This window comes from Candoia aspera, chromosome 11, assembly GCF_035149785.1.
Source record: "Candoia aspera isolate rCanAsp1 chromosome 11, rCanAsp1.hap2, whole genome shotgun sequence".
NCBI classification, from domain to species: domain Eukaryota; kingdom Metazoa; phylum Chordata; class Lepidosauria; order Squamata; family Boidae; genus Candoia; species Candoia aspera.
In genome coordinates, this window is record NC_086163.1 from 8,415,835 (window position 1) to 8,443,823 (window position 27,989).

The following is a 27,989-nucleotide window of genomic DNA, read 5'->3' on the forward strand; positions in this document are numbered from 1 at the left end:
GCAATTATAAAATCACAAAAAGAAACCATGTACGCAAAGGTAAACAAGATGTATCAGATTAATTTACCAAGAAGCTGGTTTGTCTCAAGAAATCTGAGTATCCTCACGGAGCTAAGAATCTTACAATTGTTCTCCTCTCAGTGACAAAAGCCAGGAAATTCAAAGATAAGGTGGACATGAAGTCCTTGACTCCAGATTTTGTGGCAGAATGATCCAAAGATTATGAGAGAGACGGAGAAAGGAGTGGGTGATGCTTGCTCTAACTTTTTGAACTTCAAATGCTTATTGGTGTTCTGCTCCATCCAATAAGACCACTAGACAATGAGGAAAACACTAAGTAAAAAAAGAGATAAATTGTTATGGGAAAATGGCTATTGTTGTTGGGCTGTTTTTGTGATTATAAGGGAAGCAGCACAGGGCTACTTTGCACATTACGATTGTGTGAGCAGGTTCACAGAGTGCATGAAGCCATAATTTGCTTGATGTGTTAAACCATAGTGATTTGTTTTGTTTTAATTTAGCATGGTGTATGAGCCAGGCATTGTGGTGTATAAATGATGATACATGGTTCAGCATGATGTGTAAACTGAGGGTCAGCCCCCAAAAGGTAGACCAGACTAAGAATCCAATGCTAAACAGGTCAGAACTACTTTTATTATAACAGCTACATATACCGGAGATAGCTTTGCCGGTGTGGTCAGTGAGCTAGAGCCAGACATCCTGAAGAGTGAGGTTGAATGGGCCTTAAGAAGCATTGCTAATAACAAGGCAGCAGGAGATGACGGCATCCCAGCTGAACTGTTCAAAATCTTGCAAGATGATGCTGTCAAGGTAATGCATGCTATATGCCAGCAAATTTGGAAAACACAAGAATGGCCATCAGACTGGAAAAAATCAACTTATATCCCCATACCAAAAAAGGGAAACACTAAAGAATGTTCAAACTATCGAACAGTGGCACTCATTTCACATGCCAGTAAGGTAATGCTCAAGATCCTGCAAGGTAGACTTCAGCAATTCATGGAGTGAGAATTGCCAGATGTACAAGCTGGGTTTAGTAAAGGCAGAGGAACTAGGGACCAAATTGCCAATATCCGCTGGATAATGGAAAGAGCCAGGGAGTTTCAGAAAAAACATCTATTTCTGTTTTATTGACTATTCTAAAGCCTTTGACTGTGTGGACCAGAACAAATTGTGGCAAGTTCTTAGTGGTATGGGGATTACCAAGTCTTCTTGTATGCCTTCTGAAGAATCTGTATAACGACCAAGTCGCAACAGTAAGAACAGACCACGGAACAACGGACTGGTTTAAGATTGGGAAAGGAGTACGGCAGGACTGTATCCTCTCACCCTACCTATTCAACTTGTATGCAGAACACATCATGTGACAGGCTGGGCTTGAGGAATCCAAGGCCAGAGTTAAAATTGCTGGAAGAAACATTAACGATCTCAGATATGCAGATGATACCACTTTGATGGCTGAAAGCGAAGAGGAACTGAGGAGCCTTATGATGAAGGTGAAAGAAGAAAGTGCAAAAGCTGGCTTGAAGCTAAACCTCAAAAAAACCAAGATTATGGCAACCAGCTTGATTGATAACTGGCAAATAGAGGGAGAAAATGTAGAAGCAGTGGAAAACTTTGTATTTCTAGGTGCGAAGACTACTGCAGATGCTGACTGCAGTCAGGAAACCAGAATACGCTTAATCCTTGGGAGAAGAGCAATGACAAATCTTGATAAAATAGTTAAGAGCAGAGACATCACACTGACAACAAAGGTCCACATAGTTAAAGCAATGGTGTTCCCTGTAGTAACATATGGCTGCAAGAGCTGGACCATAAGGAAGGCTGAGAGAAGGAAGATCGATGCTTTTGAACTGTGGTGTTGGAGGAAAATTCTGAGAGTGCCTTGGACTGCAAGAAGATCAAACCAGTCCCTACTCCAGGAAATAAAGCCGGACTGCTCGCTTGAGGGAATGATATTAAAGGCAAAACTGAAATACTTTGGCCACACAATGAGAAGACAGGACACCCTGGAGAAGATGCTGATGCTAGGGAGAGTGGAGGGCAAAAGGAAGAGGGGCCGACCATGGGCAAGATGGATGGATGATATTCTAGAGGTGATGGATTTGTCCCTGGGGGAGCTGGGGGTGTCGACGACCGACAGGAAGCTCTGGCGTGGGCTGGTCCATGAAGTCACGAAGAGTCGGAAGTGACTGAACGAATAAACAACAACCATCCAAAATAGGAGTGCAGGCCTTTTTTAAGGCCGAGGGCCACACTTGGCTTTTGGGGTGCTCCAGGGCCCTGCTCTGAAAAATAGACAAAACTATTTTGTCGTTGTGATTGTTCTAGTTTCCTGAGCGTTTTTGACTTCGCACTGATATGCAATGGCATTTCATGGCCTTTCATTAATTGTAGTCTTGCTTTATTGTTTTTCATTTTATGGTGTTTTACACAGTCATCTTTTACAGATAAAATTGTCTTTATTGGATAGATTGCAGAGTGGTGGGAGCTGGTCTATGACCATTTTAAAACTATTTATCTCCCGATCCCCTATGAAAAAGACATTTGTTTTTATAATATTTTCAGTGTACTTGAGAATTTCTTTCAAGCTTCTCTTTTGTTATTATTTTTTAACTGAACATTTTTTAAAAAATCTATATGAACAAGTACAAAAAAGAACTTGAAAAAGATTAAAGGACTATGATATACATAAACTAAGGATTTTAAAATATCATTGAAGTTATACAGTTCTAATATATGATTAATTACTTGTAAATTGTTAAATATATTGCATGTATTATGGCATGTTAAAGACCAAGAGTCTCTATTAAGCTTGAATTAAAAGTGAGTATCAAGAACCATGGTCAACATACTAAAAATCATTGAATGGAATAGTTCAGTTCATATTACTAATCAAAATAAGAACCTATTTTGATGTGCTGTAGGTGTCTTGTAAAATTAAAATATGTATTCTTTGCATAGATAAATCCAAATTCGGATGGGTACCAATAAAATGTGTTTTGGTGATGTTATTAAGATGATGAATGGACATGCTGCTACTGATGTTTTCTGTGATACATTTTTCCACCACTCTGCAGCCTCCTTGGCTACCGAAACTTCAAAGGGCCAACAATAGGAACTCTTCATGTTGTTTCCCTTGTGAGTTAATGGAAGCATAGAAAACTGCTAGAAAAAGGTTATAGTATATAACAGACAAGACACTTGCACTGGTTTCTCAGCCATCTCATCGCTAAGTAAGTGCAAGAATATCATGAAATCATCTTCTTTGAAAGGATTCCTGAAGCAAATTCTTTTCAGCAAAGTGAGAACTGGTAGGGGTAGGGGTGGGGGGGAAACCAGGACAATGTATCTGGCCAAGCACTAAAAGAATGCATGAAACTCTCTCTCTCTCTCTCTCTCTCTCTCTCTCTCTCTCTTTCTCTCTCTCAACCTAAGAAAATACTAGAAAATTCTAGCCCTACTCAAGTACATGCTCAGCCTCACCTGCTTTGTTTCAGTTTCTTATTTGCCCTTGTAAAGCAAATAAAAAGAGCAGTTAAGTCAAGTCTTACCCACCACTTAGAGCTTTTCCCACACTGAATCCTTAAGATGCTGAAGGGATAACCTGGCTAGAAATGAAGCTGGTTTAAGAAATCCATTTCCAATTTCAGGCCTCTTCCTCCATTTTGTCCAGTGGTGGCCTGTCCAGACCATGCTTTCCATAGCTCCTCCCCAACTGTCTGGAGAAAGCCAACATTTATAACATCGCTTCCTTGGGTGGGTCTTTGAGGACATGTAGGGTTTCTATTGATACATCTTTTGTATGAGCACCCCCCACCTCCATTGACTGCCCCTTGTATTCAACTCCTTCCTGCTTGGAACATCCACCAGTAGACTAAAAGACAAGTCAAGGAAGTCCAGAGCACAGTTTCACCATTCCTCCTATGACTTGGGCTAAAGGGAGAAATTAACAGAACTCTTGTTAATTTCACCTGATTGGTTGGTTAGTTAGTTGGTTTTATCTTTAAAAGTCCACTCTTTCATTATTTGGCCATTAGGCTTATTTAAATAATAAAAAAAAAGCTCAGGCTTTCACCATTCTACTGGTGAACTTGTAAAAAAAAGGAAATGAAAGTTCAGTGGTTCACAAACTAAGGTCATTTCAAGAAGGGAGTGGGCCATCCAACAACCCAGGGCAAAATGAGTAGAGAAGGGGGGCATTTCTGCCAAAGGGTACAATAGCCAAATGGAGTAGAGGTATTGCCTACAATGAAATAAAGCAGAGCAGGCAAACATGTCTGCATGCTAGAGTTGGCATAGGTCAGAAAACAGTGCAATTTTGAGCACTGCAGGAAAAGACGAGCAGAGGTTGCCTTTCCTGTGGGCTGGGAGCAGGCAGAGAACAATGCCATGCCTTGCTGCCCCTGAGAAACACTTAGTGGCCAGCCATGATCATGCAGATCAGCCCCAGTGACTGCATGGAGACATTGATGTGATTTTCTTGGCAATGATTAGCCATTGCCTTCTTTCAGCATTTTTTTTAATTTTCCACTGTAGCGTACAATCTAAGAATCCCCTGGTAGTCTTCCATCCAGGTATTAACCCCACCCAGGTATTAACCTTCCACCCAGGTATTAACCCCGTATAACATAAAGCACAGCTTTCTACCCCAGAAAGGCTGCCCAGCGTAGCTTTATGTGATGTGTGTGAAATCAGCCATCAAATATAAGCATGCAATTAACTGAATACAGAGTTTGGCCCTTAGTTTAAGAATTCCAAGAAGAGAAAATAAAGCAGGCTGATTATCTATTGATGCCTTTTGCAGAACAGTGGGTTTGATCTCTGCACCTCTGCTTTTAAATATTTTAGCTATATAAATCTAACTTGGACTGTGTGTGTGTGCGTGTGCAAAAGTTAGCAGCTGTTCTGGAGTCATTATGGCCTACCAACAAATAAATATTTGGACATGCCATTTCTCTCTCTCTCTCTTTCTTTCTCTGTCTCTCCCTCTCTCTCTCCCTTTTTAATGGCCTATTTCCTGATAGACATTAATGGTTCTTTACAGCATTTTGTGCTCAAGGGCCTTTTTGAAAAGTAGATATTTGACCTGACAGACCTTGGCTGACCGTCAGAATCCCATCCGTGCATTCTAAAGTTGTGCGCAAAACAGAACATCTCTGTGGAATAAAGGAATTTGCAGTCTCTCGCTCTATCACGTAGCAGTCTATCTTCCACACTTCCCCACCCCACCACCCTCTTCTCCCTCTGCAGCATGAAACAAAAGCTCTTCCAAACCAGGTTGCACACAAAGCATTTGCATGAAATACTTTTAAAGGGAATTTAAAAGAAAAAGAAAAAGGCACTCGCATAGCCTCTGGATGGAATTCTTTGCAAAATCTGTTCTGTTTTGCAGAGTTAATGAGGAGCAGAGACATCCAACAGGAATTATAGTTTGCTTTTATTTACAATGTTTGCTTGTGTGTGTGTGGTGATGATTCTCTCTCACACACACACACGTACGTGTTTGCTATGTTTATAACACACTTCTAAGCATATTTACGTAGAAATAAACGAGATCAATATGTTTAGACTGCAAATCATAATCACATAGAAGCTCAGGGTAGGCTTGATCGTTTTTTTATATGTGATCACAACTCTTACAACAGCTTTTTATCTCACCCCATTTTGTCCCCTCGATAACCCTACAAGGAAAATTTAGTTGAAAAAGAGTTCCCAGACTCAGATTATCCCTTGGACTTTGGGGATTTGAACCTAACATCCCAGGTTCTTCACTTACACAGGGGGATAATATATATTATATAGTAGTCAACGTATTATATCTTGCTCATTTTTGTCTGCACCCAGGTATCAGCCTAAACAACACAGCTGCTTTCTTGATATTTGTTTGTTTGTTCATTTATTTTATTACATAGATTTAAAGAATTCCTGCCTCCAACCAATGCTGGGTACTTTAAATAAAGATAATAATTCTGGGTGCTTTAAATTATTATTATTATTATTATTATTATTATTATTATTATTATTATTTATAATAATAATAAAAAGAGAAACATGATATGCATCCAGAAAAGCCATATGAAATGGCAAAAAAATCTCTCAAAGACTCACCCACCATCCTGCTCCAAGGTCTGGGAGAATAGCTAGTTTTTTAACACCTTTCAGAACATGATCAAGGTGGAAGCTCTGGAGAATGTTGTTCCAGAGGGCAGACATGATGACAGAGAAGGTCCCAGTTGGTGACATTGTTTAAATGAGGGGGCCCAAAGCATACCTGAAAGCCAGTTTGATGTAGGGGTTAAGGCTAGAAACCAGGAGACCATGAGTTCTAGTCCTGCCTTAGTCACAAAGCCAGCTAGGCAACAGTCATTCTTTCTCAGCCCTAGGAAGGAGGCAATGGCAAACCACTTCTGAAATCTTGCCAAGAAAACTGCAGGGACTTGTCCAGGCAGTTGCCAGGAGTCACGACTGACTCAAAGGGGAGAAGGAGAAGAAAAGACCCATTCAACTGGATCTTATCGGATAACTCCATGCCCCTTCATGGTGCACTTTGCCTTATGTATGCTAAGGAGTAAGGAATGTCCTTGAGAGTGATTTTTTTTTTCAACAGGCAACAAAATGGCAAGAGCTAAAAGTTCTGTGAAGGCTCATTAAATAAATTCAACAAGGAAATCACAATTGGATACATTCACATCTTGCATTAAGCCATAACTACCTCTAGTTGTGACTTGTTGAACAAGCCATAGTGACTTGGTTCACACATCATATGAATCCATAAACGATGTTTTACAAGCCACAGTGGCTGAATTCCCACAATATGCTAACCATGCTTTTGGTAAACTGTGTCACTGAACAAGCTACAATGGCATGCTTTCCACATAACTCAAGCTCTAAACCATGGCTTATAAACCAAGGGGCCATACTGACACATCCTGCTAATATTTCCTGAACCAGCTGTAATCTTTGCAGAGAACAATCACTGTCTGGTTTGCCAAGCAAACAGTGGAAGAACGGTTGCCCTGCCCATCCCAGGGTTGAACGAGATCAGAAGTATCCTTCCAGAATGCAGAGAAAGTCAGGGGTTCCTCCTTGACTTCTATAAAAGCTTCTAGCTCAGTGACATAAGTGCAGAAACTTTGTTTGCTTCCCTTTTTCAATGTCTGCACAAGGCAATGATCAAGGGCGACATGAGCTGTGAATCTCTGTATCATCTTTCCTGCTTAGAATCCTTCCTTCCTTCCTTCCTTCCTTCTCATTGCATTTCTCGTTGGGTTGAAGACAAGTCCCTCTTTCCCGTCACCCACCTCCTCCCTCCTTGCTGCGCTATCAGCTGGCTAATCTGCCTGCATATTCTGACACACACAGCTGTGAGAGATTGAATCTGTGCCGTTGATAGATGAAACTTGGGATAAGATTACATGGTTTTGAATATCTTGATGACATATTTGTCTGAAAAGTCTTTTAGAGGACAGCCTAATATAAATGCACGGAAATGTTTCTAATGACAAGCATTTGTCTACCGTCCTGTTTGAAAGGCAAGCATTCACATATCATTTGCATTTGTATGTGCAGGCAAACTTTTCAATAAACGCTTCTTCCAAGTGAGAAGAGTTAACTATTTACTCAAAACATGCCCAGCCAATTACTTCCATGGTGTAATTGGCCTTTGCAAGAATCGGCATTTGCTGCACTTAAAGCGGTATAGATAGAGCTGATTAAGTCTGGAAATTGTTAAAACAGTGGTGATATGCTATTTGCTTAACATTGTCCCCAGGATATTTCTGGCATAATTTTGTTTTTATTTGATTTGCTGGAGAACTATCTATTTCTGAGAAGGATGGGACATGCTCATGTTTTATCAGAATTTACCACAATTCTGAGACTCCAGATGTGTTGGCTTTCACTTCCTATTATCCCCAGCAAGATGGCCTTTGCTTCTGACTTTCTTTTAAACCCTGATTACTAGGGTTTTGCAGAGATCTGAATTCAAAGGGCAAAATGTGACTTGGAACATAGCATCTGTCTGGAGCACCTTAAACCTAACATGTCTTTTCCCAAGATTTCACAGCAGCTGCGAGGGCAGCCACTTGACCCCAGGCAAAGGCACAGTTGCTTTGAGGAGTTCCTGACAAGTGGGACATGCATGCTGCAAATCACAATTTGCCCTCTGAATCCAGATCTCTGCCAGCCCTACTGATTAGTGCCCTGCCCTGTAGCTGTATCTCTTGACTCACTACAGACTTTCAGCTCAGGACTGAAAACTTACTTGAACATGTCTGGTGCATTTAGCCTATCGCATTGGATCTGTTGATTCTTTAGATCTGTCTAGCCATAAGAAATAACAAGGGTAGCCCTTTTCAGACATTAAGGCTGTGTTTGCCCAACATACTTAGCCAAGACAGCCATGGTTCCTAGCAGTTAGATCTGGCAGCATGCACTCACACTAACTTGGATGAGGGCTACCATTCTAAGGACTGCAGAGCCCCTTCACTTACTCCAATCCTACCTGGTGTCCCCTAAGTTCTTGTACCAGGAAAGGAATAATAAAAGCTTCATTTTGCCATTGGCCAGGCAGATGTCTGTCGGTGTGGCTTGGCACTGAAAGCTATCAGTACTTGGGAAGTGTCTTCTGGCACTTCCAGGTGTTGATAGCAAGCTTTGTATTATATTACATTATATTTTTAGGTCCTCTAGACTTCCATCTTACTTCTCTGGCGGATTGGCTAAATAGGACAGAGCCACTAGCCCCAAAAGTGATGAGGTTTCTAGACCTCCATAAACAACCTTATCTCCCAGAGAGAAGATCGTTTAAGTATTGGCCAAACAAAACCATTCTAAGCCAGGCTGTTTTATGCTTAGAATGGTTCCTCTTCTGATTTTGAGCACACAGCTTTCTAGCTGAATCCTAAATTAAGTTTGCCAGTTTGTGGCCTTCAGATGCTTTTTTGCAGTTCTCTCAGAGTCCCCACGATTGCACTAATTTTAGTGGCAAATTGTTGAACCTCGGGAACACATTTTATTTTGGGAAACAAATAAAACAAGAAGAATCAAAGATCTGATTTGAATCACCAGTTCAATGAGTCAAATCAATTTAAGTACAAGATTCAGACTGATTTGATGCAAGTGTCTGCACCCCAATCAGGTCCAAGGCACCTGATTGAGTGTGCTGAATGAATCTGGTGATTCAGTCCAAAAATTTGATTTGAAAGAGGGACTGGACTGGACTGGACTGGACTGGATTGAAGCTTCACAGAGCCCTTTTCTGCAGTGTAACAGCCAGCAAGTCAAAAGTTCCAAGAAGTTAAAATATTCAGCAGATAATTGAGTTGACTCCAGTGGGAATCAGACCGATTCCATATTCTAAACTCAGGCTTACTCAAAAGGGGAAAAGGTGCATTGGAACAAGTGGAGGTGGACACTTAACACCTGTCAGCAACTTCTTAGAAGAGCTGTATCTTTTCCTGTGTCACCTTCTGCAGCTGCAGTATGATCTCAGGCAAAGATGAGTTTGGTTTAAGGAGCTGCCAACAGGTGTTATGTCTGTGTGCCAGCACACTCTGTCTGAAGGACTTTTTCTTTTTGAATCTGTTCTGCACTGTCCTAGATTTTAAGCAACTTTCACAGGCAGGTACTTAGAAGGAGCAACTGCTCCATTTGCCATTCTTTGCAAAATGCCTGTTCTACAACATCCCTTTGAAGCAATCATAATATCAGCATTCTTCAAGGGGGTGAGAAAATGTAAGAATGCAAGGGAAAAAAATCCATCCAGAATAAGTGCTTCACAAATGTTCTGGAATGTACCCCATTTTCACTGCTCTTCCATCACTGAATGTAAAATGGGTGGGGCAGGGGGAAAGGTGGAAATAGCAAAAAGTGTAATTGATTTTGAGGGTTTGCTCTTTGTGTGTGTGTGTGTGTGACACTTAAATTGTGTTAAAAGATGAAAGGATTTTGGTGTCAAACTTTGGCCTGCTCACCGAATCCTAATGAATATGAACTCTGTAAAGTATGTCACCACTTTCAAGGGCAGCCCTGTAATTTTTTTTCCCATTCATCCACCCTATCTCTTGTTTCCCCTCCTTTTGTTTCCCTCAACTCTGCAAGCATAGTTGTTTTCTCCAGTCATCATCTGCTTGCATGACCTAACTATAAGAGTTTCTACTTGCTGTTCCTTTGCCCTAAGGAACAGTCTATATTTCCAGAATTGATTGATTAGTTCTTCTTGTAGTCCATAGTGCTTTTAGTTATCACCTAAAATCCATAATTGAAAAGCATTCTTCTTCTATCTCTCACTCCAGTTTTCACATCCATACATGACTAGGTAAAAACATTGCTTTAACCATTCTATCTGTGTTGTCATAGAAATATTCTTTACATTCATTATCTTCTCTAAGTTTGCCATTGTCTTCTCCCCTAATAATAACCTCCTCTTTACTTCTCCCTCCTTATCCATCCTTGAGTCCAAAAAAACAAAAAACCCTATGTCTTTCTCTCTCCTTCTCTTTCTTTCTCTCTTTCTTGAGCTACCTTTTTCCTAAAGACAAAGCAATATGGTGAGCATTTACCCATCCAGTCACAAAATGTTGAGCATCTAACTAGTAAAGTATGTCACAAATACATCCAGTAGCTTGTCCTTTGCTTGCTCAGTCAGCAATGAACCCAAATAGTTTCAAATAGATTCTGTAAAGTATTTTGGACTGATTACTGTTATAAATGGGCACAGAGTGGTAGGCGGCAGCATTGCAGCTGAAACTCTCCCCATGACCCGGGTTCAATCCCAGTGGAAGCTGGATTCTCTCTTGGGTAGGCGGCTCAGGTCAACTCAGCCTTCCATCCTTCCGAGGTCAGTAAAATGAGTACCCAGCTTGCTGGGGGAGGTGATGACTGGGGAAGGCAATGGCCAACCACCCCCTGCTATAGTCTGCCAAGAAAACGTTGTGAGAGTGGCATCCCTCCAAAGGGTCAGACATGACTCTGCGCTTGCACAGGGGACCTTTCACCTTTCACCATGGAAATGTAGAAGAAACTGCTCTCAGCTTTTGTATATGCATCTAAGACCACTTCCCAAACAGCTGTGGTTTTCACTCCCCAGCCTCCTTCCAATTGTCTCACAATTAGCATCATTAGCACAAAAGCCTCTACTGCTCCCAATAAGGGAGTCAACAGATTGGCACTCAGACATCATCTCCCCTCCCCATCTCAACCCTTCTTTTAGTTCTCTGTTTGAGTGCAACCTGCAAACTCATCCCTCTCCTCAGTTAGAAAGGCTAGTATAAGGGAGTTCCTAAGGTGCTTTAGCCTCTGTAAGAGTGCCTAAGTGCTGTGAGGCTAGAGAGGAGAAAATTCCCACCGGTGGAGAAGTGTTCTGGTTGCAAAGCTGCATTCAGAACCATCCTTTTTGCAGTATAGCTAAACCAGAAGTTAATCAGCTCAGTTGCCAAAGACAGATGAAGAGGAGGAGGAGCAGTGGAAAAGGATTGCATGGAAGTGCAATAGAAAAGGATAGTTGGAAAAAGCTTCATTTTAGAACTGTTACAAAAGTTACATCTTTATCTTCATGGCAGCCCTTCCCTGGAACAGATTACTGATGTATCCTAGAACAACCTTTCCACCCATTAATTATTGCAATTAGGGAATGTAATATTTAGTTAGCTTTTCCTAGCCTAAGAATTGTATGTTACATATTATTGAAAACAACCAGAATGGGTTATCTGAACATTTCAATGGGTCAACCTTTACCTTTCTTATTATACGTTATCCATGTAATTCTTGGAAATCATTGACTTCCTGGCCCTTGACTCTGTCACAGGAGGAAAAAAGTTTCTGGCCAAAAAAAATGCCAACTCACAATTTTCTGTTTTCTTGGTGGCAGTAGGAAATGGAATCATTTCTTTTGCTCCTCTCTTCTAAATCTAATGTGATATTTGTATTTGGTGCTAATATGCTACAAAGAAGATTTCTGAGATGGTACAAGGAAGCAAAGCGCAATAATTTATTCTGAAGCTTTCATTATGGTGGCTCAATTGAGTCAGTTGAAAGAACATCAACCCAACAATTATTCCCTTTGCTTGTCTTCAGCTTGCTGTTTAAGCAGACACTCAGCATAGTCAAAGATTATGACAACTCCAAAATTGTGTAAATCTTACTTGTTCTTACTAAGAGTTATGTTCTTATTAAGAGTTATGTCATTTTTTTGCTTAAAAAATGACATCCAAGTCATTTTAAGACTTCAAGAGTCTTGCACACTCCTTCTTACAGCATCCTATGTCTATATATCCTATATATGTGTTTTTTCTTTGATTGCATTTTGTCCACTGGAATCAACAGCCCAGGAAAGGGATGCATATTTTATTTTATTTTATTATTTTATTTTATTTTATTTTATTTATTATTTTTTCGCCTACAGCCCTGAATCTGATCTAGCATATTTGCAAAGTTTGATCCAATTTTGTTTCGTTTTTGAACAGTTATCCTCTGAAAGCCAAAGAGATGGACGGAGTCCTTAAACACCCTTTTTTCACTTTATTTAATTAAACAGAACAGACTTTAAAAAATGGAAAAGAAAGAAGAAAGCAAAGCAAAGCCACAACAGAATTACATGATAAGAACCTTTACGTAATTTATTTCCAACATTCTGTTGGGTTAGAAAGTACAAAAAGAAAACAGTTCTGTGTATGTGCAGCAGTTGTCCAAGCTGCCTAAACTGATTTAGAAGCACCCAATTTTATTTTATATATATATATATATATATATATATATATATATAATATAATATAATATAATATTTATATATTATAAAATTTATATATAATTTTTATATAATGTATCTTGATTTGCTAGTTCTGTTCAGAAAGGCAATTCCTAAGAAATCTCTTCTGCTTGTAGGCAATGCATTCATTTAAGAATGTATCTTTCACAAATAAATTTTTAGGGTGCGTGGTTAGATTAAAGAACTAACTATGCTAGGATGAAGTCTGCTTCGGTAGAGCTTACAAAATACAACCCTAGAAATCAGTGACAGATTTCTTTTAGAACCCTAACATCATTCACAAGTCAACAAACTTCTAAAAGGACCAGCAGTGTTTGCGCATGGGCTGGTAGGGGGGAGTTAAAAAAAAAATCAAGATGGCACTATGGCAGAATGATTGAATTCCCACCCCACTTGTACAAAGTGATAGGCTTCAACTGCATGCTCAAGATGCTATCTTGACTTTTGGGACTCCCCTGCAGAGGTTGCAGGAAAAGATCCTCATTTTATCTTCCTCCATCCACCAGTTGGCAGGAAGACTTTGGTGGAACCTTTCCCTAATGTTGAGAATGTGACTTCCTAAAGTGGTTTTAAAATTGCATGAGGCAGCGTAAAAGCCAATCAGGAAATAATCTTTACGAAGTCTGTAGAAAGCACATGGGCATCTGTACCCCTTAGACCCACGCTACCAAAGAATTAAGCAGTTTTAATATCTATGACATGGGAAACTTTTTAGTGAGAATAATTCCACGTTTATAAACTTTTGCATCTGATTAATGTACATCTGGCCATTTTAGAACCACCCACTGCCCAGTGTCCCTCCCCCAATTGTTTTTTTAATCACTTACTATAATTGTGTGAACACTTAAAAATGGGTCAAGCATATTTGTAGATGCTGCCAAAAATGGGGCAGTGGGAGAGGTGGCTGCACACAAGATGCACTGTTTGCATACTCATCTGTTTTCCGTACCATATTGCGACCCCGTTAGGTTTTTGCACTTTATTGGGAACCTGTTAATCTTTTGAACACTTTGTTTACAAGAAGACAAGGAGCAGGATTCAAGTCAAATTCCATGTCATATGATAGGTAATTAAAACAAAAATAAAACAGTTAGAAATTCTCTCAGCTTCAATAGCAAATAGCAGGATTTTGTCTTAACTGCTGAATGCCAGACCAATTTGCTCTGAGAAGATAGAAAAATCCCAATATTTCACACACACGCACATTTACATACTGTACATATACTGGGATATCTCTGAAGGGTTCTCAGGATACTTTAGAAAATGACCAAAATATCCATCTGAAACCATAATTTTGGCTGCAGTCCTTACAGAAGTGTCTTTTATAAATGTACGCTTGATTGTTTCATAAAATGCCCCTTCAGATCTTTCATACAATCCATAGATACTTTATGATTGGGCTGCACCGTTTCAAGATTCAGTTTCAGAAAGGTGCTTCAGAGTGCACAGGACTGTGAATGCAGCCATGAAATCCTGGGAGAAGATGCAGCTGCTTTAAAGAGTTATAGACAAGAGCTACATCCATGTCTCCAAACACTTTTGTATGGTAATCAGATCCAAGACGCTGCACAAATTATAATATCGTACTATGGCTTTTGCTTTGCTTAAAGACATATTTTCTGGAATAAAATACTGGTCCCTGCCCTAACATAAATTTTCAGATGTAAATATATTTTAAGCATAAATAGGATGAAATGTGGCAACCCCATATCAAATTCTACTATCTTGTAAATTGTATAGGAACTTTAAAAAAAAAAAAACCATGAAGGATATTGTTGCTGAAATTCAGGTTTCTGTTTTCTGAAAGAGAATTCTGCTTTGCAGCAAAGGTGAAATAGACCCACTTTTGTCTCTAGTTACTTCCTTTCTTCATCAGAAGTATTTAATGACAGAATTTGCTGTGCCATGTTAGGCTGGAAGAAGTGAGGTAATGAAAACCGGCAAGGTGTCTCCCAACTTGTCTTTCTTTCCCTCTTTTTTTTTCTGAGAACAATTTTAATTATCACATATTGAAAATAACACATAATCTAATTTAACATTATTTTAATAAAGGTTCATATATCACATTTTGATGCATATTTTGACCTTCTCCCCACAGACATATGGAAATGGATTAGACCAATGAAGTTGAACTCATAAATGTGATGCTTTCTAGGAGAATAATAATTTATGAGCCAATCTCTTTTTCCACTTATAGTATATTAGAAGATGTGTTGAAGAGTTCCATTTCTCATTCTGAAACCACTGAATTTTTGGTCTGTCTCACAACTGTATTCCAAAATTGTGCAGTTCTGTTTAGTTTCTTTAAAAAGTGTCAGTTACCATCTGTGAGAGCCAGTTTGGTGTAGTGGTTAAGGCATCAGGCTAGAAACCAGGAGACCATGAGTTCTAGTCCTTCCTTAGGCATGAAGCCAGCTGGGTGATCTTGGGCCAGTCATTCCTCTCAGCCCTAGGAAGAAGGCAATGGCAAACCACTTCTGAAATCTTGCCAAGAAAACTGCAGAGACTTGTCCAGGCAGTCCGCAGGAGTCAACAATGACTCAAAGGAGCAAAAAAAAAATGTTACTATCTAGATAGGTGTCCATGTTTTTGTACCTATGTTTAATATAGGAAATAAGAATGGCTTCAATGAACTGATTTTAAAGAGGCAACATCTTGGCTTGATTTATAAAATCAGAGTTAGAGGCCATTGAGTCCAAGTCTCCTGCTCCACCCAGGAATCCTGATTCAGGCATCCCTGACAGATGATTATCCAATCTCCACTTGAACACATCCAATGAAGGGGAGCGTGAATAACTGGCTCTACAGTTCAACTGCTCCTGTCATTAATAATATTTTTCCTAACATTCAACCAGAAACTGCCTTCCTATAAGACAGAAGGTTATTATTCCACGTCCTGCATTCTGGATCGTGACCTTTATCTGTAGGATACTTCTTCAGATACTTGAAGAAGATACTTCAGATACTTCAACAGAGCTATTACTTCTCCTCAATAATCTTTTAAGGCTAATTCTGCCCAGTTCCCCTGGTTGCAGTTCACAGAACTCAGCTTTCAGAGCATCCACCTCAACCTTCCCTGAACTACTTTGAGTTTGTTAGTTTTTTGTTTTTTAAGTGTAGTCACTGTAGTACCTAGAACTGGACTAAAGGTTCAAGCTTTGATTGGGCCATTACCAAACAGAAGGACTTCAAACATTATTGTGTGTGGATCCTAATGTGGTAATGCTGTTCTTACTCCCTAAAAATGGGGAAAGCACCATCAGATGCTGTCTGGAAATGATGGGAACTCTCTGAATCATCTCTTCTGGAGAGCAGGATGTTTTGGGAAGACTAATAAATGCTATCGTCTTTGTTTGCAAATATGTGAGTAAGATTAGTTCCACTGGGAAGGCCTGTCTCTGATGGCAGCTGTTTTAACTGATGACCACTTGAAACTTGACTTTGGGGAGGCTGCTTACATGGAACTCACACCCAGCAGGATATTTGAACTGCCGCTCTTTAAGAAGGCTTTCAATGCATTTTTCTTTTCAATCTTTTCAATCCAAGTTGTGCATTTTTTAAAAAAAGTAAATATGCAATACCTCAAGTAGCTAGTATCAATGTGATTTTATGGTGGGATTTGTTGTTTTTAATATGCATGATTTTGCACAACACCCAGGAGTTTCCTACAAGGCAGTAGATCCATTATGTCAAAGGTGCGCTACCTCTGCTGGTTTGTGGGCTGTGGCAGGCTTTGTGTGGCATGTTGAAGGCAGCATTCCAAAAGTGGAGGGTGGTAGATCCAACCGGGATGTTGGCTCAGAGGTTTTAAGGGATAAAATGAGTGCCTTAGCAACAGCAAGATTTACAAACCCACTTTGTTCTTAAATCACTTTAGTTCCATGCACAAAAGAGATAGTCAGCCACATGGGATACCCAGGCCACACTTTCTGCACCCCTGCCTTACCCTCATCTCATACTCCCTGAGATATTTCTCTACTTCAACATGCTTTCAGCCAGGTTTTAGCAATTTGTTTTTCTTCCTGCCTGTTTCTTCCAGATGTGTGGATCTTACAGCTGCTGGAAGTTCAATTCATTTAAAAATACACAGAAAGATGTCTAGCTGTCTTCTAAATCAGGTTGGGCACTCTATGATGGCTAAGCTGCTTTTGGGGGCTCACCGCAGATCCCCATGATTGCACCACCAGAATTCAGTAGCAAATGGCCAGGCATCAGAAGCACAATTTCCTATGAGAAACAAAGGACACAAAGAACTTTAGGCTTTCAGTTACGTTGACCAATTAAAATAAAAATGTTCTGCAGACCCATCCTCAGTCCAAAAGAGATACCATGATAAAACACAAAACATGATCTCTGGCCTGCACAGCAGAGCTTCCTTGCATGCATTGTCGTGTGCCATGTTCTCAGAAGTCTTCTGCTGGCCCACCTTTATATGTTACTCACATTTCCGCAGGGACTAGCCAACCTCATTGATGCAATCATGAAAACAATTCCAGAACTCTTCCACCTGGGAGGAAGTGCTATTGCCTGTAAAGCTGCCACTTCCCATCCAAAGCTCATGAAGATGATCTCCTGATTGTTCCATTGTTCCCCAAACAGGTGACCGGGAAGATAAAAGCCTGTGAATCATTCCAGTTGGATCTGGGGAAGAAAGAAAAATGAACACCATGGCCATTAAAACACTTGTACTTCTGACCCGAAGATCAGACTCAGGACAACTGCTGGATGTGAAGTTCACTTTGTCAAAGCGGCAGAAGGAAAACACACAAGGCTGTTTATTTCCATTATTAATGAAGGGACAGCAGTTTGGAGTGTCCTGCCAATACCAAAGGTATTGCTTTGCTGGAACTGGATGTTGACCCAAATGACTCTTCGCGCAGTGAGAAAATCCCCCTTTACCATAAAACCAAATTTACCACTATGCTGTCAATTCCTTATGCCTTTTTTCCCCATTTTCATTCAATTTCATGGAAAATAAAATTGCTATTGAATTTTCCCCCCTGCAAAGGAGAGGACATTTTTGTTAATTCTCAGGGCTGGGACCCAATGTTCTGCCATCTACCATAGTGACATTATGTTCAAGAAGTGTGGAACAGTGTTCTCACATGCAACACACAATCCTCTTTCCATGGTCAGTGGCCTCCTGGCTTCCCATGCTTCCAATAAATCCCAGGGAAAAATCCCAGGGAAGAATTCTTCCTAGCAGCAGTGACGGCCAGGTGGTGAGGGGCAATAGAGACCATTGAGGTGGTAAATATGGTGTCAAGACGCAAACCCTGTCCCTTTGGCACATGTGTGCACTATTGACATGTGTACCAAAGGAGCAATTTCACTGGATGCCAAATCTGTCATCTTGCCTTTTTTAGATCCTCCTCCCCCTTGCCCACTTCCTAGGGAACCTTTACACATCAGAAAATTCAGACAAACTGGGAAACTGCAGCGATGGATAAGTCTGTAACAGAAAAATAAAAATTGCCAGCCTATTTCACCAACTTGCCATAATAGAACATGCTTTTAAAACACACATATAGACACACACCAAATGAACATACAGGCAGTCCTCGATTTATGACTGTCCGTTTAATGATGGTCTGAAGTTACAACGGTTTTAGAATGGGTGCTTTATGGCCTGTGAAGCACTTCCAAGCATCGCAAAATGTCACACACAGACCCGCAGTCATATGACCATGTTTCGGGTGCTTGGCAACTGGCTTGCATTTTCCAGCAAACAATTCCTATTGGGGAAGCTGGATTTGCTTAACAACCATGGTAATTCTCTTAACAACCATCATAAAAATAGTTGTAAAATCAGGTCTGGTCATGTCATGACTAGATTTACAACCACAACAATGTATGATGGAAATTCCAGTCCCAGCTGTGGTTGTAAGTTGAGGACTACTGATAGATAGATAGATAGATAGATAGATAGATAGATAGATAGATAGATAGATAGATAGATAGATAGCAAACTGTGGTGGGGAGAATCTATGGTCATCTGAATACCATTCAACAGCTGCCCTCAAGCCAAGTCAGCATGGCTATTTGTGTAGAATTCTGGCTGGGGGCAAGTGATATCACATCATGATGTCACTGTGCAAATTACACAAATTATGTTCTGAACATCATTTGCAACCTATTTTCATGGTGCAACTGATGCAAATTGCATAATTCATGCCATTTGTACAATGATATACTGGTGCACATGACATCATTATGGCTTTTTAGCAGACACTTGTGGTTCTGGGAGTTGAAGTTTAGCAACCCCTGCAGGCTGTTGGTTCCATGGCTATGTTCTAAAGGACCAGGAGAAACAAAAACTTCTTGTGAAGGGAAGAAAATCTTCGAGAAGTTGGAAGACAGATTTCAGTACAGGGCTGATATTATTTTTTTTTAATCTTGCCTGTTCATCTTATGCTCCTTGTAATTAGCCCTAACAGGAAGTAAACAGGGTACTGAGATTGCATCTTTTGCTGATACGTCCTTGAGTTGATATGCATACAGTTGCGTGCTGAAATTTCAGGGCGCTAGCATGTGGAAACAGCTTATGAAATTTGGTCAATACAGACATACAGAAAGTGAACAGCATTGTCTAGAGAGGGATGAAATTGTGTTAAACAGGATAGGGTTAAAAGCATGACCTCTCAACCCCTAGGTTTAAATAGATTAATTCATTTCACTTACAGATCCCCATTTTCCAGTCTTACACTCACCCTGTTCTATTTCTGCATTGATGTAAAAGCTGTTTAAAATCAATGTATATGAAAACTGGTATTTTTCTATATCTTTCTTTTAAAGGTGCACAAAGTTTTTAAGCAACATTGCGAGTCTATCTTTTTTGGGGAGAATTTCCATCAACGCCCCATATTTCTGTAAGTTGTTTTTACAAAGACGTTCATTTTCAGACCACTGAAGCAAAACTGTAACTCATTCTCACAATCACACCATTCCCTCCCACCTGCTTTGGAATTTGTCAGTGAAATACATTTATCTGGGATTCAACTACACTCCCATTTGATTGCTTGACATAACTAGAAAATGCTGTTTGCAAAAGAGCATCAGGTCACAACCAGCAACATAGCTCTCCAACCATCAGTTTGATGGAAGGACACTGCATCCCTACGCACATACACCCACCAGCCACATTTTAGGGAATTAGCATTAATTAGCAACAGCCCAAAATATTCACTCTGGCCCATGATCAGATTTCATAGCGTTGTTCTAATGTAGCCTGAAGGATCTCCATCAGTTATCCACTGAAGCAGGGACTTTTAGGAACATGCTGTAATTGTCTATGAGAATGTCCTTGAGAGACAGGAGGAGGAGGAGGAGGAGGAGGAGGAGGAGGAGGAGGAAGAGTCTAGGCAATGGTCAGATAAGAGGCAACTGATCCCACAGAAGGAATGGAGGTGTGGCAAATGTCTCAGAAGGGACCCTCCCTAGTTTCTTGGAAAGTAAAGGCAAGGGGGGAGAGATGTACATTCAGACTTGCAAGTTTCTGTTACTGTGACCTTACAATAAAGGTAGCGTTAGTACTCATGGTTGGTGCTTCTTGTCTGGACTACCTCAAAGGGTTGACACATGCTCAGTAATATATATTCAAGTCTTGGAAAAAGTGATTTTTGTTTGCTTGTGGAAGTTGACCTTGGATTCCTCATCATTGTGTTACCTGGCCACAACTCAGAGAAGGGGGGTGTTTGTTTCAAAGCCGGTTTCCCAGCTGGTGGTGCTGGTACCACCATTTCTGCATGAAAACTGAAAAAAATGGGATCTGAGCAGGGCCAATTCCTACTCAGTTCCTATTCCCTGCAGAGATGTAGTTAGCCAGTCCTGCAAGTGTAAACATTATCCACACATTGGGTAGGTCTGCTCATCATTCTTAGCCATAACTTGTTTAATCAATAGACTGCTCAGAGTTGCTATGTGAAATGGGTGGCTATATAAGTTGAAGAAATAACAAAATAAATATGTATGGAATAATCCACCACTGGCTGAGTTTCACAGCAGAGTAAGTCATGGACCACAAAGCAGTGGCCAAGTATGCAATCAACATATTAAGGCAGAACCAAAGAAAGTATTTTATGACTTAGCACATTATGTGAACCAGCCACTGACTCTTTATGGTACTTTATCCTTCTAGGTAAAACTGCCGCATGCTAGCTTTAGTTATGTAAATTGGAGGGGTCTTCTGTCTCCTTGGCTGCCCACCTTACCAGTCTGGATGTAATGTCAGAGTGAGGTTGTAATCATGGCAGTCAAAATAGAGGACTCTTCTCTGCATATAGTGTAATCTTAACACGATTTATAATTGGTGCTACCAGATCTGTGCTGCATAGATCTGGACAGCCACTAAACAGTGGCAGAGATTTAGTGTTTCTGTCACCTTTCATCTCCAAACATCCAAACATGCATAGGACCCAATGATCCTGGAAAAAAAAAAGAGAAGAGTTTCTATGCACAGAGAAACAGTGTGCATTTGGACAGCTTGAATTGCTAAACCTGTGGATTATCAATTCCGTCCACCGTTATTCCTGGAGTGAGATATTTTGCATCAGACTGTTGCCTGCAGTTGGTGGGTATGTATGTTTGGGGTCTCTCAAACCTGGCCCCCAAACCAGAACGGCCATTTGTTCCCAAACTGTGCTGTTGATTTGAATTTAGTGCTGGATTTGGGTAGATGTTTTGTAGACTGATGTGCAATAAACACTAATATTTATTTATTTATTTATTTATTTAATTTGTCCCTGCCCATCTTCTCCCATTGGGGGACTCTGGGCAGTTTTCAATAATATACTATATTTTAATGTAACATTTACACAAAGGAGTCATTCAGACATTCAGATATGACTACAAAAAGGAAGTGATCCCTCAATGGTTTTCTCTTTATTTCAATTTTATTGATTGATCTGATTTTATTTGTTTGATAGGCTGCCCAACTCTATCACGCCTTTGGGCAATTCACGGAATAAAAACTGTTTTAAGAAATTCATACATAGAAAATGTTATGTAAGAATTAGCAATCAGAGGTTGTTTGTTACTTACCCCTTTCATTTGATCTGCAGATTTAGCAGATTTGCTGTTTTCCTTGCACAGAATATGGAACTGCTGCCGATTGCTGAATTTATACTCAAACAATAATTCAGGAATATGTCTAATATATTAGCAAGAATATGATTAGAATCCGGATTTCTAACCCGTGTTCCAAAGTCTAAATAGTCTTCTTGTTGATTTCTATCATCTTGTTCTTTCATAGTTCAGAAATACATGCAAACTGGTATATTTGAGGAATCCAAGCATGATTGAGAATAATCATTCTCTATCTGATAACATTGTGTTCTAGAGATATCTCTTTACTAATGATCATTTTTGTTCCATTTAAAAGAAAATAAATCCAAGAATATTAATTGAGAGATTAATATTAAAACAGATTCCAATTTATTCAGCCACTGAAATGGAATTTAGTGAACAATAAATATTCCATGGAATACATAAGCAAACTGTAAAAATTCAAGAGTGAAAACAAACCTATTTTAAAACAAAGTTGATCATAAAACTGGGACAGGATAAGTTTCTCTCACCAACAAAAGATTTAGTTAAGATTAGAGCTACCAGCTCTTGGGCATCAAAACCCCAAATGACCATTATACAGAAGCAAAGAGTTAGATTTTTTCAAAAAAATCTCTTTGCTGCTATCTAGTGATCATCCCAAGTTTTATAACCCAGACGTGGAAGCCCTAACAAAAGAGGTGATGGAAAAACTTATTTACAAAATTGGAAATGATGTAATGGACAGAAAGAGAGAGAGAAAGGGAAATGATGGTATCTACAATTTGATTTTTTTTAGGTAGACTTTTCTGAGCCTGTAAAGGAAATTATAAAAACATAGTTTTCTAACAGTTGGAGACTTATAGGCAGAAAAATGGATCAGACTCAGTAAATCCAAGAAATGGAAAAAAAAAATACCAGATATTTCTCTGGATACAATACTGATCATAATTGCTTTTTAATATTTACACTTTAATATTTACAAGGCAAATTAATTATCTCAGGGAGGATCTTCTATTGACTTTGAAGACAGTGGATTGAATACCACTAACAGGATCATTTCCCAGTATTGCTCAGACTATTTCCACTGAAAAAAGGAGATAATCTATTTCAATTCCTCCAATTCTCTGCTCTCACTAGCATCACTTTCCTAATCTTCTGGCAGAGAGGCCTTTGGTGGGAGTGATGGCAAACTGCAAAGGGAAGGGAAATTAATGATGGTCCACTCCCCTTCCAACGTGAAAAATACTCCATTAGACTGGAACTTTCAGCAAATTCAGCCTTCCTGTCCTCCTCCTTGGCCCTATTCCTTAATCCATATCTGAAACTGACTTCATTTAGGGTTTAGTTCTATGCTAAAAAGGTATTATAGGATAATTGGAGGAAGTCTAATCATAGCACAAAAAATTAGTGATTGGTTAGTCTGAATTTCCCTCCCTTAACACCCCTCTCATCTCTATTCCTTGCCCTAAGAGATCCTTGTTTAGGGAAACTTGTGTTGTCTTCAAGCAGCTGGAAGCATGCTTGAAGGTTCTGGGGTCTGCTTCTAGATAGACTCAAAGATTAAAGTTCTTGATTTAGTTTAATCTGCTAAACCTTAGAAAAGGGAGACAAGAAACTTCCAAATCGTATAGACTCTCCAAATCTAACATTGCTGCTTAAATCTGAGACACTGTGATCCAACATATAATTATGCATGTTTGATTTTTATTCATTTCAATGGGACTAAAGCATACCTAACTCTCTACAGAATGGAGGCCACATTGCTTCAGTAAAGAAGATACAATAGACATTAACCATGACTTCCATTCAGTTTGAGTCTAATCTGCTAAAATCAGACCAAAGTGCTAATTCACCCACATAGAGAACAAATTCTATCTCCAGATGATGCAATCCACAGATGAAATTAAGCAGGAGAAATGGCAAGTGCTGTCTCTTCTTGTATTGTGATTCTGGATACTGAAACAGACCTGGACATTCCTATTTATTAAATACGAACAGAAAGGTTGACAAGGCAAATTAAGTTCATACACACAGATTAACTCATCTTATTTTTTTTCCACTTACCCACAGTGAGATACAACTGCCTGGGTCTCTGTATATCCCTTCCTGCCACAAGCAAACTAGAATTTATTGGACATATGTTTGTGTTCCACTTAATAAAATAATGCGCCAATATTTTTCAAATCAACTTTGTTAGTAATTCATGAAGGGACTATTTATGCTAATCAGGCAGAAATATGTTTGCAGGCCTAATGCATTACATAAATCTGAATACAAAACATTTAGTTATGAACCAAAGTACAGGTAAAACAAATACTAAATTACATTCAGTAAAAGGCATGTGTATGTGGGTACATGTGTATGTATGTGTGTGCATGTGTGTTCATGTGCGTGCGTGTGTGTGTATAATATATATATATATATGTGTGTGTGTGTGTGTGTGTAATCTTCAAAGAGAGAGAGAGGGTTTTTTGGGGTCACCTGCAACCTATTTAAAGAAAAAGGCATGAATAAATACTGAATTACAAGGACGATTATTTCCATCATAATTCACCTATTTGTAATGACTTCTCGTTATCACAGTGCTGTTTCATAGCCATGGATGTGAAGTAGGACTCATTTCCTCAGCAATTTTACCCCTATCAGATTATCTCATCTGATTCTATTATTTCTTTCCCATAAATCTGCTAACAGTGATTTGTTATTGGTGGCCCTGCTAACGGATCGGAAGCACTGTTAAAAGGATTTATCTAGCTCTGTGCCTAAGAGCCGTTGATGTCTTCAGCTTTTGTCACTCAGCTTTGGGAAATCAATTTGGTGGCTTTTCATACTTAAATTCAGTGGACACCACTCAGTTCTGCACCATAAAATAAGGCGCTGGATAAACAAAAGGTGCAGTAACTGTACTTAATGTGTTGGCCTTGATGGATGAGTTTGTTTAAGTCATAGCAAATGACACTCAAAGTCAATATAACTCACAGGACTTCTACTGGCTTCTTTTCTAAGCCTTCCCCTGCTTGTTTACTCAACTAAGGATGTCATGAAAATACACACCTGCGAATTTTTTTAAAAAATTTCTCACTGACACAGTGTAAGATGAGGATGCTATATGTACAAAATCCACCGATTGTGCTTAATAAACAGAATTCTGTACATCTGCATGTGAGCATACACACACATCCACGTATTTTGGAGGCTATTCCTGACTGAAGCTCTCAAAAGCCCTGTTTCCTTCAAAAGGCCAAGTTCTTGAAAAGTAGAGAGAACGTTAAAGACAGTTGATTGAATCAATGCATTTCAAGTAAAAAGAAACAAAACGCAAAAGAGGTGGTGGGCGGTGGTGCTTTGGAGAAGTCAGTGGCCTGAATGCTTCTAACTGAAATGAAGATGGGCAACTTATGCAGAAGGAACCCAGTCTTACCTGGGAATGGTTCAGATGCTTGTTGTGAGCAGCTAAATACTATAGGAAAATCATGCCAAAATGAGAGGAATGGAGCACAGGAAAAAGGGAAAGAAAAGGCTTCTCATTTTAAACTTCTCATTGTCTAGCCTGTGGTGCTACCTAACAGCCAATATTTGACAGTTCCATCATCTTTAATTGGTTAATAAGACTAATTCAGCAGCTCCAGTAATTTGTCTTAATACTTTAGAGGCCTGAACTCAGTTGTGTTTATAGCTCTCCTTTGCACCGGTATAGCATATGTGGTTCTGCATTCCTTGTTTTATTCTCCAGAGCTAACTGGGATGAGAAATAGAGAGGGAGTCCTAATTTTGTGAATCTAGCATGTTCAAATGGGAATGCATCTAATTCCTTTGAGCATCCATCCCAAAAAGCAACTGCTACTCATTTAAAAGTAGTGACAGATCTATAATTTGTGGCAGCCCAAAAATGAAATGATCTATTGTGCTAGGCTCAGAAGAATGTAAGGAGAATGTACGACATTGCCTTGATGAGATGGGCATGAGCGACTCTTGAGGCTGACAACTCCTGTTGATCCACCCCCACACTGGAAATCAAACTGGAGACATATTAACCTTTGCATAAGCTCCATGTTTTTAACTTAAGCTGGAAAACCATCATTTTTAGGTTCTTCTGGTAAAGTGTTCTCATAATCCATTCCTGCCAGCATGTAGATGCTTCCCAAACCAATTTGTGATGTGCCCAGCTGCCCAGCTATCTCTTTCAAACTATTTTCATTATTACCAGTTAACACAGCTTGATCATCTAAGTCCTGACTGTGAAGGCTGAGTAATGTCAGGGTACACAAAGCCCATCTTTTATTTGCCAACTTCAGATTTTAATGCTATTGGAAATGACACTTCCTAAGAGAGACAAAGTCTCCACAATCAGATCCTTAGAATAAGGCAAAGATTTTTCAGCAGGAATTCTGGTGGTGGTGGGGATAGTTGAAGCCAATGTACCAGAGGACAATGTTCAGAAGGCTGGTTTAATATATGACTAATTGTCAAGAGTCAGATTTCTGAGAAGTACTTTTCAGATAAACAACTTTATAGCACTACACTTAATCTAACTTACTAGAGACATCTCATTTATCACCAAATTACTAGTAACTTTAATTCTTTCGATGTTGCCATAAAGTCAGTTGAAAATCAAGGCTGGAAGTTTTAAAGATTTTTGTCTTATCTCACAGAGGGAGAAAGAAACAAAACTTCACACAACTCCACAAAGTATCCAGGCTAACAAGAACAGTCTCCCCTTTCGTTGCTACTTTCTAGAAGTACACCACAGACCATGTCCTAAGTGGAGAAATTCTATAGATAGGAAGTGCCGTAAAACACACATCCTGTTATTACATGCAACCCCAAAACAGGCTATCTGGCAAAGCCATGAAAATTCCTCTGACTTGAAAGAGTTAAAGTCAAGACGGTCGTGCAGACGCTAGGAGCTCTTAACTTTTTTTTTTCCTGAAATACATTTCTAGCACGGATTTTTTTTTTCTATCCAGAAAATTGGAAGCGGTTCGGTATGAAACTGATCTGTGGCGAAAGGTGGCGCTGTCGAGGTTTAAACGGAACATGAGTGAACTGGATTTTGTTTTAACTCTGTTCTTATCTTCGGTATTAAAAGGGGGGGAAAAGCCCCCGCCCCCGCAGAGCGAGAAAGAGCGCACGTGACGGTTTTAAAACATGCGATTAATTGAACAGATCGCCAGTCTTCTGTAACCCAGACCCGAATGAATAATAATAATAATAAAAAAAGTTCGAAGAATTCATCTGCCTTCCTCCTTGGTTTGAACTCCAAGAAAAACCCACCTTAACTTATTTTCAAAATCTGGGAAGCAGCTTTAAACGAAGCGAAAAAGTAATGGATGGCGCCGGGAAGAAGTGCAAAATTGTGGCTAGCAATTAGCAACTTCTCTTAACTTTCAGACCTCCCCCGAAGCTATCGATCAGAGGTGGGCGGGGAGATCAGGGCTAAAAAAACCTAACTTTGACCCGGAGGCGCGGCGTCTCGGGCTTGGAAAATCAGAGGGTGCCGCCGAGTCGAGCTCGAAAGCTCGGCTGAAGCGTGCAAAGAGAGATGGCTGTGTCTGCCGCGGACGGAGAGAGAAAAGACTCCGAATTCACTCTCCGTAGATCTCAGAGGCTACGGTGCATTTGAACCGCCAGCCGGTTCGTGCCCGTCTTTCTAGAAGGGGAAGCTGAACGGTATGCAGGTCTATCTTTGGGATATATCCAGCCTTCTGGGTCACCGCAGCAAGAACGCTCTCAAGACTGGGTCCATCTTCACGATATTAGAACAGAGTCTCGGGTTATCTGTGTCACACGCCCGCCCGTGCTCGCTCGCTCTCTCTCACACACACACAAACACATATTTAGGAGGAAAGGCTAAGGGAGAACCGTAAGTTAGCAAAGCAAAGCAGAACACCCTGAATATATGCGCTCCACATTTGCAAACACGCTGCAGAACACAAATTCATTCCAGCCGCGTAACTCCCCCTCCGCAAACCCCGAAACGCACGTAGGAAAGTGAGAGAAAGGTGCTAAAACACCCTTACCTATTATTCACTGCATCCCCTGCCTCGAGGCAAACTATCCTTTTGGAGAGTTGAGACTCCTAGCAGAGTATTTTGCCGGTTTAATAAATGTTTCTCTCTCTCCCCCTCCCCCCCCCCCCAATATCTTTCTCTTC

General features: G+C 39.9%; 1 long non-coding RNA gene across 3 annotated transcripts; it reads right to left on the reverse strand.

The window, feature by feature from the left end:
- Positions 1–62: 62 nt before the first annotated feature.
- LOC134504001 (uncharacterized) lies at positions 63–27,970 on the reverse strand. Of its 3 annotated transcripts, XR_010068617.1 has the most exons (6): positions 27,856–27,970; positions 17,234–17,431; positions 16,372–17,017; positions 15,113–15,239; positions 3,580–3,739; positions 3,232–3,332 (listed from the first exon to the last, which is right to left on the reverse strand). It is a non-coding gene; the product is annotated as an uncharacterized LOC134504001 (long non-coding RNA). The 3 variants fall into 3 exon arrangements; XR_010068615.1 differs by lacking the exon at positions 16,372–17,017; XR_010068616.1 differs by lacking the exons at positions 3,232–3,332; positions 3,580–3,739; positions 16,372–17,017 and adding an exon at positions 63–333.
- Positions 27,971–27,989: the final 19 nt, after the last annotated feature.